Source organism: Sturnira hondurensis, unplaced genomic scaffold, assembly GCF_014824575.4.
Source record: "Sturnira hondurensis isolate 20B ecotype Veracruz unplaced genomic scaffold, ASM1482457v3 Scaffold0013537, whole genome shotgun sequence".
Classification (NCBI taxonomy): Eukaryota; Metazoa; Chordata; class Mammalia; order Chiroptera; family Phyllostomidae; genus Sturnira; species Sturnira hondurensis.
In genome coordinates this window covers 2736999-2755548 of record NW_028086168.1, presented here as the reverse complement: position 1 = coordinate 2755548, position 18550 = coordinate 2736999, and the positions used below count along the sequence as shown (strand labels likewise).

Here is an 18550-nt window from a genome sequence, read left to right as displayed (position 1 = left end):
TTGTTCATTTTGTTGATTTAGGTTCCTGTTAAAGGTGAGATCATATGGTATTTGTCTTTCATCACCTGCCTTATTTCACTCAGTATAATGCTTTCTAGTTCCATCCATGCTGTTGCAATGGGTAGGAGCTCCTTCTTTCTTTCTGCTGAATAGAATTCCATTGTGTAAATGTACCGTAATTCTTTGATTCACTCATTTAGTGATGGGCACTTAGGTTGCTTCCTGCACTTGGCTATTGTAAATCCTGAAAAAGGAGCAAAGAAAAGTTCTGGGGTGATGGAATGGTCTTTATTGAACCAATATAGACACATGGTGTATACCTCTGTCATAACTCATTGAACTATGTACATAAAATAGTTCTATAGGCATATTTTATCATATATAAATTATGAACACTGGTGTGCATAGGTTCTTTTGGATTGGTGCTTCAGGGTTTATAGGATATAATCCTAGCAGTGGAATTTGCTGGATCAAAAGGCAATTCAATTTTTAGTTTTCTTAGAAAATTCCATACTGTTTTCCATAGTGGTTGTGCCAGTCTGCAATCCCACCAACAGTGCACTAGGGTCCCCTCTTCTCCACAACCTCTCCAACACTTGTTTGTTGTCAAAGCAGTGATTTTCAACCTTTTTCATCTCATGACACACATAAACTAATCACTAAAATTCTTCAGCACACCAAAAAATATATTTTTGCTGATCTGATAAAAAATAAGTATAATTTTGATTCATTTATACCAGACAGCTACTTTTGTGTTGACTGTTGGTCATTTTTTTAAATTTGACAACCTATGGGAAATAAGTCAGTGCCCCTGACTAAATAGTCAGATATTGCATGGTCAAAAATTCTTGTGGCACACCAGTTGAGACCTCTACCTTAGAGCAATACAACCACTTGTGCCAAGCTTCAGAAATGGGACATAGAAAATGAAAGGACTTCCAGACTTGCCCACCTTTTCAGTCAACATAAGCTCCTGACTCGAATAGCTGAATTTCTCAATCAGCTGCTCTGTGGAGGTGCTATCAGGCTCCAGGAAGACAAGTGCAGTTATTATTCCTGCTGAGGAGACTAAAACCTCCAGGTCAATGTCTGCCCCTGCCTTCAGCTCTGACTTATTCTGTGACTCACATAACTCTCGTGGCTTCTTTAGAGACACATTCTTTCCTCTCCCTTCCTTCTTTTCTTTCCCTTCCATATTTTTTTTCCTAATGATGTTTTTGTGAAAGATGCCTAAGACGTGTAAAATCATGTTGTAAAACATCAAAAGGCCCTGTGGTTTACTGATGACTAAACAAGAAATAAAAATCAAGTCAATAAAACATAAGTATCTTTTAATCTCTATGTGTACTCACTTGCTCAATCTCAAAACTGATGATTCCAGACACAGTAATTTAATCAAGCCTCAGACTCAGCAAATGCCCTAAATGATACTGCCATTTTATCGTGGAGTAAACTGTGACACAGAGCAATTCATCTGATAGAAGCCCATGTGTGAACAGTAGAGTCAGTGAAAAGCCTGTAAGAAATGACCTCCAGCTGGATTTGCAGCCCAAAGGCACCCTCCATCTTCTTGTAGACTGAGACCTTCTGCTTCATACTCTAGTGGTTCAGAAAGCTGCTCCCAGGGCTATACAGAAAAAGCCTGGTAACCAGGTTAATAGTCTAGAAAAGTCCTCCAGCCTTGAGGATGGTGACTTTGTCCTTTAAAATTTTTCAAAGCAAGTAAACTCATCAAAACAAACTGCAAACAAAAGATAACATACAGTATGATTCCATTTAGATGAGTCTAGAAAAGGTAACACATTTTTGTAGTGACAAACAGCAGACCAGTAGTTGCCCAAGACCAGGAAGTGGGAGTTGACTGAAATAGGAGCAAAGAAAAGTTCTGGGGTGATGGAATGGTCTTGATTGAACCAATATAGACACATGGTGTATACCTTTGTCATAACTCATTGAACTATATACATAAAATAGCTCTATAGGCATATTTTATCATATGTAAATTATACCTCAGTTAAATTGATTTGAAAAATTAAAATAATAAATCCCAAAGCAAGAACAAGGTATGGGTCTGTGGCACAAATTTAAAAAAATTTGTAGGAAATCCACAGGTTCCCAGCAAATATAAATAACTAAAACTGGCCCAAGAAGAAATGGAAAACCAAAGTATACAGCAACCATATAATAGATTTAAAAAATTAAAGAACTACCAAAGGCTACTTAGAAATTATTTAATGTCTTGATCCTCAGTTTATTAATTTATGAAATGGAAATTAAGACACCCTTACCTCACAGATTTGTTGTGAGTGTTGAACAAACATGCTTGGTATAATACTTAGGATACACTCAATGCTCAGTACTAGCTTTTCTGTCTACAATGCCGTTTCAAGCACTTTTGAGATCATTTTATTTCTCTTTCCAGATGGGCAACATAATGTTACTTAATTCAGTCAATAAATATTGAATTCCTCCTTACAATATGTTTCCCCAAGGAGATTCCCAACTCCACAGGACGGGGCGGTCTTTCTGTGTATGTGTGTGTGTGGTTTTTTTTTACTCCTGAACCTAATTGCAGAGAGGGAGCAAAAAAAAAAAAAAAAAGATGTCTAAATGCAGGAAGCAGGAGAGTAGGCTTTCAGAAAGGAAAAACTTGCCCAGGGAGGAAGGAGATAAGATATCTGAGGAATGCCCTAAATCTATCCAATACACATCCCTTCTACAAGCCTCAGAGTAGGATCACAGAGCCAGTGCTGTATTAAAGAATGCTGAGGTCTCAGAAGTCAAGCCACAGCATTGCAAGGCTGAGCCTTTAGTATCTAAAACTAAGTGGCAGATTGATGGAACCAGAACTTTTCACCTGGAATGCCTTTACCCCACCCTAAACCCTAAGGGAAGCAGAGGGTGGTAACCACTCTATCTGGGAGATTTGGGAGTGGTGTTCAGGGAATGTAGCATCCTGACAAGTTAGAGATCTGAAGAAATGTGGCAGGTCACATCTCTGCTGGCCTCCTCCCCTCTTCCGTAGTCCACAGACTGTTTCTCTTGGCCTCTTCCAAGATGTGGGAATGTTCTAGCTCCCTGACTGTTGCTGGAGTGTCCTACAGCTGGCATCTAGTTGATACGGGATACCAAGGAGCGTGTCTGTGAATAGCAAAGAGGAGCCGGTACCTGGCTATTATCCCAGTAAACATGAGTGATTTCTAATGTTCTAATATAGCTATCATCATTCCCCCATCCTCAGATATCTTGTTCCCCACACTCACACAAAGGAAAGTGAACATCAGAGAATCAGTCAGGCTCAGAGGGACAATTCCTAAAAATCTGCCATTGTATCATAAGAACATTTCAGTAACTCCCATAGTTGACATCTGTGAAATTTCCTTCAGATAGAGGTGCATATTCCAGGCAAGTTAACTGACGTTGAAATGAAAGATGTATCGACTGGGCTCTGTCATTCAGTAACTTTGTGGCCTCAGCTTTCTCATCTCTAAAATGGGAATAATTATATCACTGCTTCTGAATGTTTCAAGAATGAAGGGAGATAGCATATGTCAAATGCATTGATTATATTGTCTCTGGCTCATAATAGAACTTCAATAAACATCAGTCTTCCCTTGATCATTGTCATGTCACACACATGTCCAATAGGAACATGCAAGGTAACTCATCCCATCTTGCAAAAAGCCACAGGGAATTTTGAAAAGATTTGGTATGTTCTAAAAAAAGACAGTGCAAAACCTTGTTGAATAGCTCATCCCAATACACCAAAGTTGCAGGCTTGCTCTCCCATCAGGGCACATACAAGAAGCAATCAGTGAATGCATAAATAAGTGGAACAACAAATCAATGTTTCTCTCTCTCTTTCTCTAAAAATCAATAAATACAATAATAAAATAAAATAAATTTAAAAAAACAGCTCAACTCAAACTTAGCTCAAGAATTATTTGAGGAGTATAAATAAAGTACTGGGAGTCAAATATGACTTCTGGTTATCTATTGCCCAAATCACCCCAAAATGTAGTGTCTTAAAGTCACAATGCATTACAAACTTATTAGCCTAGTTGGCTTGTTCTCAGGTAATAGCAGTAAGTTAGCAATGAAGTCATCTCAAGGCTTGTCTGAGCTAGCCATCTCAAACAGCTTCTTCACTGACTTATCTGGTGTCTCAGTGCTCCTCTGAATGCCATTTATCTCCAGTAGAACACTCTCCATTTCTTAACACAGTGTTAAGGCTGTGAGATAAAGGGAGGCTTAGGCTTTATCCCTAAGGCTCTGAGATAAAGGAAGCAGGATCTACCAGTGAGTTTAAAGCCAGAATCTAAACAGCCTAGAGTGTCTTCTGCTTTATTCTGATGACAAAACAACTGCAGACCTTGTCAGATTCAAGGAAGAAGAGGGACTCCACCTAGCAATGGTGGAGTAAGCAATATGTACACAAAGGGAAGAAACTGTTGATGGTGGACATCTTTGGAGACAAGCTGCTACAATGGACACAATATATAAACACAAGATATTAACTTGTATGATTTTTCTGAGCTGATAGTTTTGCATCCAAGTACGTAATAAGCACCGTGTACCAGGTGTCTCCGTTCTTACCCCTGAAAGTAATTCCACAATAAAGAGCAAATTCAGTGAGTAAATCAGATCATGGTATTTTGCTGTTGGCTAAGGTGGCTTCATCACCTTGGAACTCTTATCCACAAATTTCACCCTCCATGGGAGCATGTCACTTTGCAATTCATTGTTTATCTTCAGAATAAAAGCCAAAGTTTCTGATCAGTCAGATCAACAATCTCCTTTAACTTCCATCTCCTGATGCTATCATATATCCCATTTCCCTAATAAATGTGATTTCCAATGAGTTCTAGTTAATTAATTTTTCCAACTAAAATAAGTCACATGCTTTAACAGATCCTTGTACTTCAAAGCCCACTCATCTTAATTTTTAACTTTATATTTATGAGATTATTGTATTAATTTCTATCTTTCTTGCTAGACCCTAAGCTCTGTATAGTCAAGCACCTGTTAGCTAGAGAACAGGTTTGTGCCTAGTATATACTAGGTGCTCAGTAGTATTTGAATAAATGAATAGTTTCTTCTTTTCTATTTAAGGATGAAAGAAGAACTATTTAAGGTAAACCCCATTAAGATGAAAAGAAATTTTAGAAACTTATTTCCAAAACATTGTTTGAGTTTTGTCAGACCTAAGAAATCTTGACATCCAACTTAAGAAAACTAAAATTACTGGACTCTGTGGCTTAAGCAGTACCACAGAGCAACCTTTAAAAGCCCCTCCACAGCAGCAGATGTGACCTCAGGCATGCAGGGCTCTACTAAAGAAATATTTCTAGGTTTCAACTCCTACTTAACATTCCAGACCCTCATGCTGTGTTCCTGAATCTCAAATTCCTCCCTAGTTGATTCATACCTGGTTATCCCTGAACTTTATCTGGTATATGTTACAGTTGTAGAGTCATTGGGTGTAAAATCTTACTGAACTCTCTGACCTTTCAGACAGCATCTTTCAGAGATCTGTTTTGCCTCACCTCCACACCCACACATACCTCTGAAATCCTCCACTGAATTCCAATACCTTGATTCCCAACATATTTAGACACAACCCAACTGAGAAACGTAGATAAGCTATTGGATTCCGAGAATCTTTATAATCCTACTTTTTGCTATGAAAAACATTTAAAGGTGAAGAAAATTCTATAATAAACTTTGATATTCTCATAACTCAGGTTTAATTATTATCAACTCATGACTAGTCTTTTTCCATTCACATTCCCCTCTCCTCTGAATGGATTTCAATCTGTCTCTCCAAATGACAAGTACTTTAAAAAACACAACTAAAATACATTATCATGACTAAAAATGCTCTAGAAACTCAATTGTTAGCAACTACTAATTTCAGCCTGAACAATATTGACAGTAAACCCCCATAAATTAAGAAGTTTTCTACTACTGCACTCCCGACTCCACAAATGAACACACATACGCATTCTCTAAAGTATAGAAAAATACATTTCTGATGGCATCCTTTATTGTCCAATGTAAAACATAGCATAATGGACTATAGTTGGCTTTGCTTTATCAATTTTCTTCAGACATAGACCATCACAAACACCCACAGTTGAACAAGCAGTGTTTTTTAAAGGATTGGAGTGAGAGGGAACACACTCTATGGGAGAATGTGGTCAGAAAGAATTGGGCTTCAGTTGGGTAATTTGGAAGAAAGTGGAGGCAATTCAATGATTAAATATCTCAATAGGTCTTTTCTGTAGGGGTGATAGACTAGAGGGAGGTTAAAACTGTCATTGGTGAAAAAGTCACTGTCACCTATTCACTGAGGAAAGAGAAGAATATGTGGTATTTTGTGTGGCACAGTAACCTTCTTACTATCATGGTCTGATAGTAAGCATTTGATACAGATATTGTATAGGATTGTTTCTGTACCACAGGAGAATGAAATGACACTGTGATCATCAGACTAGCTTGCAATAATGTTGACATCTAGCTGGTCATTAATCCCTTCTGGATATCAGGGGCTGCTTTTTTCTTTCTTATTATCCTACTGTTTTCTAGAGTATATAAGTTTACTGGATACTGCTATTTTTACTCTCGGTTTTATTTGACTTTCTAAGTCCACTTCTCCCTTTAGATCATTTTTACCACTCATTACTTATTAGTGTGTATGTGTTTTCTGTTACAATGTATTTCAAAGTTTAAAAAGTTCCTTAAATCTTTTTTTTTGAAGAAGAAAGATAAATTCCTAAAAGTAGCTGTTCTCTACCTGCAGCACACGATGAAAGACATGACCACCCAGGATGGGACAAACTGACACCATGTACCTCCCTGGATGAAGCACTCAGAAGCATGCAACATGGCTACCGTGATGTTCTTACCCACAATGCATAACATGAATTTAATTATGAGGAAACAGCAGATGAATCCCAACTGAGCAACATTCTAAGAAATAACTGGCTAGCATTCTTAAAAGTGTCCCAATCATAGAAGACAAGGAAAGACTGAGCAACTAAATGTGTCATGTGATGGTGGGTTAGATCCTGGGCCAGAAAAGAAACATTAGTAGGTAAATTGGTGAAGTTTGTTAAGGTTGATACATTAGATAATAGTATTACCTGAAGGTAAGTTTCATTTGTAATGTTAATTTCTTGATTTTTACTACTTATGGCCAATATGGAGGCGTAGGTAGATACACTGTGCCTCTTCACATAACCAAAAGGACAACAAATCTATAAACAAAAAACAACCAGAACTGACAGAAAACCAAACTGTATGGAAGCCCCACAGCCAAGGAGCTAAAGAAGAAACATTCATCCAGACCAGTAGGAAGGGCAGAGATGGGCAGCCAGGTGGAGAGGACTTGAGGCAAGACAGTGGCTTGCAGACTGGGCGATCCCATATTTGTGTGCTAATAGACCAGGAGAAACAGCTGGGGAGCGAGAGAGGCCACACAACCCAGGGTTCCAGTGCAGGAAAATAAAGCCTCAAAGCCTCTGACTGAAAACACCTGTGGGGGTTGAAGTGGCCAAAAAAACTCCCAGCCTCACAGGAGAAATTGCTGGAGAGACCAACAGGGTTCTAGAATATACACAAACTCACTCACCTGGGAATCAGCACCAGAAGGACCTGATTTGATTGTGGGTAGCTGGGGAGTTGACTGAAAACCAGCTCGTGGAGAGAGTGGAGCAAGCCACACTGTTCCCTCTTGGACCCCTCTGCCACATACAGCATCACAACACAGCAATGTGAGTTGCCTTGCCCTGGTGCACACTCAAGGCTCCATCCATTACTACACAACAGGTCAACAAGACAAAAAAAAGTGGCCCAAATGAAAGAATAGTTCAAAGCTCCAAAAATAATACAACTAAGCAATGAAGAGATAGCCAACCTATCAGATGTACAGTTCAAAACCCTGGTTATCAGGATGCTCCAGGAACTCACTGGGTACTTCAACAGCCTAAAAAAGACCCAGGCAGCAATGAAGAAATATGTAAAATAAAGAAAAATCTACAGGGAACCAACAGTAATAGGAAGGAAACTGGGACTCAAATCAATGGAGTGGACCAGAAGAAAGAAAGAAACATTCAACCAGAACAGAATAAAGAAACAAACATTCAGAATATGAGGAGAGGCTAAGGAACCTCTGGGGCATCTTTAAATGTTCACATCCAAATCATAGGGGTACCAGAAGGAGAAGAGGAAGAGCAAGAAATTGAAAACTTTTTTGAAAAAATAATGGAGAACTCCCCCAATTTAGCAAAGAAAATAGACTTCTAGGAACTCTAGAAAGCTCAGAGAGTCCCAAGGAAGTTGGACCCAAGGAGGAATACACCAAGGAACATCATAATTCCATTACCCAAAATCAAAGATAAGGAGAGAATCCTAGAAGCAGCAAGAGAAAAGGAGACAGTTACCTACAATGGAGTTCCCATAAGACTACCAGCTGATTTTTCAAAAGAAACCTTGCAGGCAACAGGGACTGGGAAGAAGTATTCAAAGTCATCGAAGGCAAGGACCTGCATCCAAGATTACTTTATCCAGCGAGGCTATCATTTAGAATGAAAGGGCAGATAAAGTGCTTCCCAGAAAAAGTCAAGTTAAGGAGTTCTTCATCACCAAGCCCTTATTACATGAAATGTTAAAGGGACTTATCTAAGAAAAAGAAGATAAAACATATGAACAGTAAAATGAAAACAAACTCACTGCTATTAACAACTGAACTTAAAACAAAAACAAACTAAGCCAACAGTTACAACAGGAACTGAATCACAGAAATGGAGATCACATGGAGGGTTATCAACAGGGGAGTGGGAGGGGGAGAAAGGGGGAAAAGATACAGAGAATAAGTAGCATAAATAGTAGGTAGAAAATAGACAGGGGGAGGTTAAGAATGGTGTAGAAAATGTAGAAGCCAAAGAACTTATATGTATGACTCATGGGCATGAACTAAGGGCAGAGGGAATATGGATCGGAGGGGATGTTCAGGGTGGAGGAGAATGAAGGGAGGGAAATGGGACAACTGTAATAGCATAATCAATAAAATACATTTTAAAAATCTAAAATTTTTTTTGATTTTTGATGATGGTGCTTTGGTTATATATGATAACATTACGGAGTATGGATGAAACATGTGTGGGAATCTTTGTACTATTTTTGCTACTTTTGTAAATCAAATATTTCAAAATAATTTTTTTTTAAAATATAAATCGAAAAATTAAATAAAATTAACAAAAAGGTAGCTTTTGTATGCTCTCCTCAGCTAGTCTACTATTATTTATGGAATGTTTACTCTCTGCCAGTTTTTATGCTAAGTTTGATGCAGACACAGTGGCTGTGCTCTGGAACTCACATTCCAGTGCAAGAAGTCATTTGTTTAAAAAATACTTCTAAGGGTGCAAACAGATTTTTTCCCACTATTGGTTCTTTACCAGGCTATGCTGCTGGGACAGAATTTAAAAACACTAAAACGTTATGTCTAATGTAAATTTAAGTCCTAATACTCTAATTTTTTAAAATTTTATTTGTCTTTAGAGGGGAAGGGAAGGAGGGAGGAAGAGAAACATCAATGTATGGTTGCTTCTCGTGCATCCCCTGCTGGGAACTGGCCCCTGCCAGAAACTGGCCTGCAACCCAGGTATGTGCCCTGACTGGGAATCGAACCGCAGTTGTCTGGTTCACAGCCCCACGCTCAATCCACTGAGCCACACCAGCCAGGGCCCTAATACTCTAATTTTAAATCCTAAATCTATCTACCGATAAACTCTGTACTCAGTACTTCCCTATTCATCATCTCTTATTCACCTCCTTACTTTTGTGTTGCAAAGGCAACTCCCCAAATAAGTAGAAAAAGATATGATTACCCTTCTCTTTTACCTTTGATCTTCCCTAGGTCTTTGAGCCTGAAACACAATAGTTTTATTTTATATATATATTATCCACACCCAAGGATATTTCCCCCCATTGCTTTTAGAGAGAGAAGAAGGGAGAGAGATAAACACCTATGTGAGAGAGAAATGTCAATTGCTTGCCTCCCAAATGCACCCAGACTGGGGGTTATATGCACCCAGACCAGGGATCATACCTGCAACCTAGGTGTGTGCCCTGACCAGGAATCCAACATGCAACTTTTCAGCTGTGGACAATGATACAACCAACTGGGCCACATAGGCCAGGGCCGCAGTATACAATAAATGTTAGATAAACATTTATTATAGACTTGACTAAAGTCTTTAAAATTGTGCATGTATTTTAAAATTCACAAAATAATCATATGGAGTGTTAAAGTCTTTATAAAATGAATACAAATCTTTCAAAATAAGAAACACAATTTATAGATGTGTATACGTGTATGTATATTGTTGAGGACACCAGACAATATTAGATGTTGGTTGTACATATATTTATCTTCTATTTAAATTATAAGTAACTTTAAAAAATTGAATGCACAGTGACCAGATTGGTTCTATTGTTGATTACAGAAATAATTCTATCCTATTTCTGAAAGGGGTATATTGACCAAACAAATAAACACAACCCGAGTCAAATCTTCCAATAAAACTAATTCAAACAGAAAAAGGAACAATAAATTTCTATTCAGATGAATTTGTGAAAATTTAAAACAAGTCCTGCTATTCATTTTTTGTCAACCACTCCAAAATCAAACTCATGTTAGACAGACATTCACATTACACTTGCATAGGGCAGAAACCAGGCCCCGATTGCAATCGATTCACTCAGTTAACTAGAGCAATTTTCTCAAATTTTTTCTCCCTCACAGGGACCCTAAGAAGTACATCATACTCAGTTAAAAAGTGCACCATAAAATACACACCACGCATATACCTTACTAAACTCAAATTTCTAAAGAACAACCTTTAGCCCTGGCTGGCGTAGCTCAGTGGATTGAGCGCGGGCCTGTGAACCAGACGATCGCGGTTCGATTCCCAGTCAGGGCACATGCCTGGGTTGCAAACCAGTCCCTTGCAGGCTAACTACCAGCAGGGGATGCACAAAAAGGTAACCATACATTGATGTTTCTCTCCCTCTCTCCTTCCCCTCTAAAAATAAATAAATAAATAAAATCTTTAAAAAACAACATTTATTCTTAGTAATTGTGATTTACTCCAATATTTTCTATTTTATTTCATTTAAAAAATTAAATATTGACTTTCTAAACTGATTTCATGACTTCCTAATAGAGTTCAATTTGCAGTTTGAAATACTGACTTGACTCTAGAATTGACTTTGCACAAAATAAATTATCTATGAATACTTCATTGAATTGATAGTGCTGTTGTTTTTCTAACCATGGTAAGTGTTTTGTAAAAACCATTTAAAAATCTTTCCTGTCTAAAATGATGCCAATCACATTGAATGGCATAGATCACGAGAAATTATTTGTGGAGAGAAATCTACTACTTTTTTGGCTATCCCCATGCAGAGATTTCCTGTGTTGGGACTGTTCTCCCATTCTGCATCAGAACTCATATAACTGGATTGTAAACCAATTGCAGCCCTTAATTATCAATACAGAAGAGCTGTGCTCCATATTCGTGAAGAAGAATTACCTCCCACCTTATCAAAAGCTCATCTGAGAGAAATGACTGTAGAGGATACATTTGGAGATATGTATTAAACGTGGGTCTTTTCTTGCTGACTTTCCATTTCCACTTCCATTACTGGGTCAGTATCATTCTTTATTACTCCCTGGCACTTTCATTTGCCATAAAGATGAAAGGACACAAAGTTACCTAAACAGGAAATGAGATTCTGAACGGAGAGTTTAAACTCGCCATCAAAAGCAAACATGAAGTTGACTTTGAATATCAAGAGCCAGAGACCAAGACATTTGTTCATCAACAATAGATTAGAGACTAAAGAAGAACAGAGTAGCAGGACCAGGCTGAACACTTCGGGATGGACAGCTGTGGGTAGCGGGTGGGGAGATGGAGCTTATCAAAGGAAGGGCCATTACTACTGAGGTTTAGTGGATCCCTGCCGGAGGCAGTGGTGGAGAACCTGAGCAGAGAGAGCACCTTGGCAAGAGTGCAGCAAGCATCAGGGGACTGCCCAGTCCTGTCAAGGTGGGCATTGTCCTCACAGGGACAGATTATTGAGCAAATACCCTCAACTGCCCATTGTCATTTACTTGAGGAAAGCACTTCAACTAAACATTCTTATTAAGGTCAGTTGTTTTAGCTGCTATAAAAATCATGAGCATCTTAAAAAGGAAGGAAATTCTGACACATGCTACAACATACGTGACTATTTGAACACATCATGCTAAGTGAAATTAGCCTGACACAAAAGGGCAAATACTGTATGACTACAATTACATAAGGTACCTATAGTAGTCAAAAGCACATAGACAGAAAGTAGAATAGTGATTACTGGGGGGAAGAAGAAGGTGGAAATCAGGAGTTAGTGTTTAATGGGTACAAAGTTTCAGCTGGAAAAGAGGAAAAAAGGTCTGAAATTGTTGTGATGATAGTTGCACAACAATAAGAATGTATTTGATGCCTTTGTACTACACATTTAAAAATGGCTAAAATGGGGAGGCTTTTGGTCATGATGGTGGACTAGATAATCACTGTGCTTGCCTCCTTTCATGACCACATCAAAATTACAACTAAACTACAGAACAACCATCATTCAGAACCACCTGAAGCCAAGCTGACCAAAAAACCTATAACTAAGGATAAAAGAGGCAGCTGCATTAAGACTGGTAGGAGGGGTAGAGACTAAGAACAGGCTAGTGCAAACCTACAGGTGGTAGTTAAAACCAAGAAGGATGCCTTTGCTGCAGAGGTAAACCTGAGGAACTATGGGTCCCAGCCTTACACCAGACCCCCAGCCCAGGATTCCAATATAGGAAGTGGAGTCCCCATAGCTTTTAGCTATGAAAATCAACAGAGATTGTGGCTGAGTGAGGCAGAGGGCCACAGGAGTCACAGACATTCCTCCCAAAGGGCCCACATGGACTTACTCACAGATAGATTCACTCTGACCTCCAGCACTGGAGCAGCAACTCAAAGGGCACCAGGGGTATATAAGGAGGAATTGAATTCACTGGCACTGGGGTGAAAGCTAAAGTGGCTGGGGAGGGGGGTGCAGCTTTCTGACAGAAATGTTGGCAGAAGGCATTGTTCCTTTGCTGAGCCCTCCCCCTGAAGACACCATATCTGAGTCTCCATCAAACCAGGTAACACTATTCACCCTGTCCTGGTGATTCCTTGAGACCTCACCCAACCCAAATTACCAGGCCATCCTAGCCACTTCCAGTAGCTTTTCCATATAAATGCCCTGTCTTGGTTCATACTTTGAAATTCCTTAAAATCTCTCAAAGGGTCACAAACTACAAACAAGTGTCATCTTGCTTCAAGAGTACCCTGAACCTCTTGTTAAGCAGCCCCAAGCCAAAAACTAGTAGTAGCTAGCCTTGGTTTACAGTTTAGCTTCTCCCAGGCACCTACACGCCCAGCACAAGTAGCAGCCATCTGCAGATTGCTTTGTAGCTCATGCCAAGTAGCTGTGTGCAGAGCATAGGCAGAAACTGGTTTTGGCATGCACCGGGCCCCTCCCAAAGGTTCCAGAACCAACACACCTACAGGCCAGCTTCAGATCACACCAAAGCCCAACCCAACCATTTCATAAATGATACACCCATAGGGTGAATTTGGCAAGCACAAGAGCCCCACTAAAGTAAATCATGCTCCATAGAATCAGGCTTTGCACAATAGATCCTCCACTATAGTCAAAGACAGTTCTCACAACCAATTAGCCTGAGGGTTCATCCCTCCCACTGACATGCCCAAAACAATCAAGGTTCAACTGCAACAGGAGGGCACACATAATCCACACAAGGGACACACCTGGAGCAACCAGCTCAAATGACCAGAAACACTGTTCCACTGAACCCTTTTGGACATCTACTACATAAGTCCATACTGCCAAGACAGGAAATGTAGCATCTCTGCCTATTACATAGAAACAAACACAGGGAGGCAAACAAAATGAGGAAGCAAAGAAACATGTCCTGAATGAAAGGATAGAAGAAATCTCCAGAAAAAAAAAAATCTAAACAAAATGGAAACAAGCAACCTATCACATTTGGAATTCAAAACACTGGTTATAAGGATGCTCAATGATCTAGTAAGAACTTCAAAAAAAGGATAAAAATGGAGAGAGAAAACATAAAAAAGAACCAATGAGAAATGAAGAATACAATAACTGAAATGAATACATTACAGAAAATCAACAGTAAAATCAATGGAACAGAGGATAAAACAGCAATTTGGAAGATAAAGAAGCAGAAAACACCCACTCAGATAGCAAGAAGAAAAAAAGAATGTAAAAATATGACGATAGTTTAAGGGGCCTCTGAGACAACATCAAGTATAACAACATTCACAGCACTGAGGTACCAGAAGAAGAGGGAGAGCAAGGAATTGAAAGATTATTTGAAGAAATAATGATAGCAAACTTCCTTAACCTGGCAAAGGAAATAAACACACAAGCATCGAAGCACGGAGTCCCAAAAATGATGAATCCAAAGAGGTCCACACCAAGATGCATCATAACTAAAATGTCAAAGGGTAAAGACAAAGATAGAATCTTAAAAGCAGCAAAAGAAAAGCAGTTAATGACCTCCATGGAAGCTCCTACAAAACTTCCAGCTGATTTCTCAACAGAATATACTGGCATGAAATATTCAAAGTGATGAAAAACAAAGACATACAACCATGATTACTCTACCCAGCAAAGCTATTATTTATTTTTAAGTATTTCCTTTTTTAAAAAAGATTTTATTTATTTATCTTTAGAGGGGAAGGGAAGGAGAGAGGAGAGAAATATCAATGTATGGTTGCCTTTCATGAGTCCCCTGCTGGGAACTGGCCTGCAACCCAGGCATGTGCCCTGACTGGGAATCAAACCATGATCATGTGGTTGGCAGGCCTGTGCTCAATACACTGAGCTACACCAGCCAGGGCCAAAGCTATTATTTAGAATCAAAGGAGAGATAAAGAGTTTCCCTGAAAAGAAAAAGTTAAAGAAGTAAAAAAATGTTCAAAGTTTTCATCACCATCAAACTAGCATTACAAAAAAAAGTTAAATTTTTTTAAGGAGAAAAAAAGATAAAAAAACATGTATAATCAAATAGCAATAACTACATATTTATGAACAATTACTTTAAATGCAAATGAAATAATACTTTAATCAAATGACAGAGTGGCTGAGTGGATAGGAAAACGAGACCTATATATAAGCTGCCTACAAGAGTTTCACTTTGGATTGAAAAACACATACAGACTGAAAGTAAAGGAATGGGAAAAGACATTTAAATAAAATAAAAACAAACAAAAAAGCTGGGGTAGCAATACTTGTACCAGGCAAAATAGACTTTGAAACAAAGTCTGTACAACAAGAGACTAAAAAGGACCCAGTAATTCCACTCTGGGTCCCTATCCAAAGAAACCCAAAACACTAATTTGAAAGGACATATGCATTTATATATTCATTGCAGCATTATTTACAATAGCCAAGATACGGAAGCAACCTAAGTGTCCATCAATAGACAAATGAATGAAGAAGAAGTGGTACACTTCCAGTGTCACCATAGTAGCAAATGCTACAGTAGTTAGTAACCTGTTGCAGCTGCTGCTGCCTTTACAGCTTGTGCACAAGTGTGTGAGATCGAGACTTCACATCGTGATGAGGAGTGACAAGGAAATTGTTTGCAAGCTTCTGGAATTTGATGACTTTGTCAATACATTACTGGAAGATGTCACTGAGTTTGAAGTCACACTTCAAAGTGTGAAGTAGGAAGAAAGATTACTAAATTAGACCAGATTTTGCTAAATGGGAATATTGTATAATGCTGCTTCCTAGAGGAGAAGGACCTGAAATATGAATGGAATCCCTTGATTTATGCTAGATTCTGTTTTGTCTTATAATGACAATAAAATATAATTTTTAAAAAACCTTTCAATGTTTGGACTGTGCGAAACTAAGTTTCCTATTAAAGGAAAATGCTTTAAAGAGACATCGTAAATGCCATTTTTGTGGTTTAATCATGCTTGTCTTGGAAAAAAGGAGAACAGTTTTTTCTTTGAAGAGTAAAATAAAGGTGTTTTGGTTAAAAAATAAGTGGTACTTATATATGCAACGGAACATGACTTGGCCTTAAAAAAAAGAATGAAATCTTACCATCTGTGACAGCATGGAAGGACTGAGAGTATACTATGCAAAGTGAAATAAATCACGATTAGAAAATACAATTTGCTATAGCATGGTATGTCATCCAGACAGCTTATATCTTAATATATCCTTTCAAATACAGGCAAACAGTCAAATGGATCTTTCGAGGAAAAGCCCTAATTAGATATACTTCGCACATTGGAAAGATGAATTAAAATCATAAAGAAAACTTTAAATCACTTCAAAATATTATGCTTGGGAGAAACTCCAAAATTATACAATGGCATCTATGGAATCATCTTTGATCTAGACAAGATAATGCTATGATTCCATATCTTGTGAATCTATATACAATAAAATATTAGCCTTAAAAAAGAAAGATTCTGCTGTTTGTAACAACATGGATGAACCTGAAGAAGATTGGTAAGTCAAGCCAGATGCAGAAAGAATACAACTGCATGATCTTACCTATATGTGAAACCTAAAAAACTTGAATACATAAGAACAGAGAGTAGAACAGTAGTTACTAGGGCTGGGGAGTGGGGGAGGGCAGGGAAACCGAGAGATATCAGTCAAAGGATACAAAGTTGCAGTTATGTGGGTGTAAGTCCAGAGATCTGATGTATAACATGATGACTACAGTTAATCATACTGTATTGTAGACAGGACACTTGCTACAGGTATGGATTTCAGTTGCCCTCATGACAAAAATAAATGTAATTATGTGAGGAGACAATATGTTATTTAGCTTGATTGTAGTAATTTCACTAAGTATATGTATATAAAACTGTCATGTTATACAATTTAAATATATGCAATTTTTACCTGAAAAAACAAGTGCTATCACAAAAAAGTAACTATTAGATAATAGTGAGGTAACTCCAAGTATCTTTTTCTCCACCAGCTTCAGTTAAAATGAGCATCTATCTATTCAGTGTTATGAACCTGCAGAACACCAGCTGCTGCAATAGCAACCTAGCAGTAGACAACACTGAGTAGTTACTGATCTGATGCTACTCAGACTTCTAAGTACAGTCTAAAGTTCTCATATTAAAACTGTAATGATAATTAAATTTGCTGGGAATATTTCAGGTTTGGATACATTTCTAATATCTTTCATGTTTGTTCTATGAAGTTGATTTGGCTTTGGCCTCAATTTTGGATGAATATTGATTTTGACACTTGGTCTTCCCGAATTTGGTCAAAATAAGCCCAGCACCTGCAGCTACCAGGACCATGCAGCAAATGTCATCAACAGAACTGTGACTTTTAACTGCAAGGGTCATACACAGGCCTTGTTTGCCTGCCCAGTGATTTTGAAAATTTTAATTTAGATTCCAATCACTCTCAACTCAGGACATATCTTAGGGTTTTTGTTTTTGTTTTTTGCTTGCTCCACAGATAGTGGATGAACCATGAGGCCAGTAAGCAGCTTTTGAAGACAACAGGAGCTGAACTCACAGGAATGAGAGCACAAAGGTGTCCTGAATGTAGACAGAGAAAGGCCCCTGCAAATCCTGGTGGCTGTGAGACTGTGGCCCATGTGTGGACCCTTAGTCAGCATGTGCACATGGGGAAAAGAAAGTACAAGGAATGTTTTCTGTATATGACACCTTAGTCTCAAACATTCTTGTTTAAACTGTTTGCCAGAAAATGTTCAGTATGATGTCATTTTTCAGGTGTTTGCTTTGTATTTTGAGAGAGAAAATACCATGCTTAAATCAGGTAGGTTGGCCTCTCCTCCCCGTCCCTACCCTACCCTAAGCCACACCACTAACTCCATCTTGCTAGCTACACTTGTACAATGGAGAAGCTCTCAATTGAATAGTGAACAGATGATGATGTATATTCTTAAGCATTAAGTTTAATTTTAAAATTCCTTAAAAATTATATAGGAAACATAGAATGATGAAAATTCCAGCCTTGGGCCCTGGCTGGTGTAGCTCAGTGGACTGAGTGCGGGCCTGCGAACCACACGATTGCGTTCGATTCCCAGTCAGGGCACATGCCTGGGTTGCAGGCCAGTTCCCAGCAGGGGACTCACGAGAGGCAATCATACATTAATGTTTCTCTCCTTCTCTCCTTCTTTTCCTCTCTAAAGATAAATAAATAAAATCTTTAAAAAAAAAGAAAATTCCAGCATTGGAAGCTTAGATAGTAATTAGCAGTATGGTTAATCAAGAGGGAGATCAAGACTATGGGTTCAAGAAATAAATAAATGATCATATCTTGTGTTTTCCACAGTCTGGTTTCATAGTTCTATGGGATTGGAAGCATTATCATCATTATCACCATTATCAGCTCATATTTTATGTTTCCTCAA

The 18550-nt window shown here is 38.4% G+C and overlaps 1 pseudogene; it reads left to right on the top strand.

Annotated features, from left to right (window-relative positions):
* Positions 1-15612: 15612 nt before the first annotated feature.
* On the top strand, positions 15613-15940 carry LOC118997949 (U6 snRNA-associated Sm-like protein LSm5; annotated as a pseudogene).
* Positions 15941-18550: the final 2610 nt, after the last annotated feature.